Source organism: Trachymyrmex cornetzi, unplaced genomic scaffold (genome assembly GCF_001594075.2).
Source record: "Trachymyrmex cornetzi isolate Tcor2-1 unplaced genomic scaffold, Tcor1.1 scaffold541, whole genome shotgun sequence".
NCBI classification, from domain to species: domain Eukaryota; kingdom Metazoa; phylum Arthropoda; class Insecta; order Hymenoptera; family Formicidae; genus Trachymyrmex; species Trachymyrmex cornetzi.
Window position 1 is genome coordinate 16,132 of NW_017299852.1, and position 1,608 is coordinate 17,739.

Below are 1,608 nucleotides of genomic sequence, written 5' to 3' on the forward strand. Positions count from 1 at the left end.
TCAGGAAATAATTCACAATTTAAAACGCGGAGACTAGTGCGACGAAAGTTCACTTTAGAGCGAACTAAACTGTGTTCTTGGAAAGAGTTCTCAATTTTCCTAATTTTTCTAACCGAGATATTAATTTCTAACATGTTTCCGAACATATGTGCATGCAAAAATAAATTTTTCGTAAGAAGATTTCGTTTTGATATGAACAGAGAATCATCATAGCTCAAAGAATAATTATAGCTGGAAATTCGACGCTATTCGCGACTCATGTCTAGCGACGACCATTGCTGCTTGTTATAAACAACGCGTGCCTAGCGACGGCGAGCGCGCGCAGCGCGCCGCGCTGCACGTCCTATCGAGCCGCGCGCTTGCATTTGGCGGTGGGACGGACGAATTTGGATATTTTTATAAATAAATATCTCGTTAACTATTGCGAAAATTGAAAAATGGTAGAAAACGTTCCATCTCAGTTTAATCCGCTCTACCTGTCCATGATATTTGTCAGGAGAGTTGTGGGACATCCTGTATATATACAGGGGGTGTTTGATAATTAATGAAAAATCTTTTGCATAAGGGCAAAATGGTCTAAACTGAAAAGAAAAGTCCTTTGTCATTTTACAATTTTCGTAATAGTTAACAAGATATTAATTATTAAAAATTATAGAAAATTAGTCTTCAATAATTTTTTACTCAAATACTATCAGCTTTTCGGAACCTGCAAGAGACAAAAATTGTTTACTATATTCTCATAGAGCTCTAAGAATTTTTTCAGAATTGTTTATTAACTTTTTAGTATTACATTTTCTTATTTTTACCAACTTGAGAAAATACGGTATTAAAAAATTCTAAAAAAATTCTCAAAACTTTATCAAAAGAAAATAAACAATTTTTGTCTCTTACAGTTTTTCTGTAAAGTTGATAGTTTTTGAGTAAAAAACCAATTTTCGGCAATTTTTAGCAATTAATATCTTGTTAACTATTGCAAAAATTGCAAAATTGTAGAGGACTTTTCTTCTCAGTTTAGTCCATTTTGCTCCTATGTAAAAGATTTTTGATTAATTATCAAACACTGTATACTGCCACTAAACATCTTCAAACGATTCAAACGGCACGCCTAGCAGGCCATCCCCACGCCCAGCGGCTCGCGCGGCGTGCGATCGGTGAGGACGGTAGATCGTATATTCAGCAGCAGTAGGCCGACCGGACGCGCTTATTCGGCTATCTTTAAACGTTAATATCTCGTTAACTATTGCGCAACCTACAAAATGGTATAAGATTTTTCGATTCAATTCGGTCCGTTCTACCTGCTCGTAATCGATTAGCCGATAATTTTCAAACACCCTGTATATAAAATTATACATAATTATATATGAGCAGTTTTTTTACCTTTTTCCACTTGTTTTTTTCTAAAGCAATGCGAAAATTATCCCTTTAATTATTTTTTATTGTTTTTACATTACTATTATTATTTTTATTACACTAAAAAGTAGGGGAAAGTTGCTGAATGCGTACCACTTAACGTATTTTTTATTATATTTCTTATTTAGAACTGATTTGTGTGCAAATGAAGATTAGAAATTGTACTTTGATATTTCAAGTACCTATTATTACACGTTT

General features: G+C 33.7%; 1 protein-coding gene across 1 annotated transcript in view; it reads right to left on the bottom strand.

The window, feature by feature from the left end:
* LOC108765800 (ABC transporter G family member 23) overlaps positions 1-1,608 on the bottom strand; it is a 21,650-nt gene that overhangs the window by 3,356 nt on the left and 16,686 nt on the right. The gene's annotated exons all lie outside the window — the stretch shown is intronic.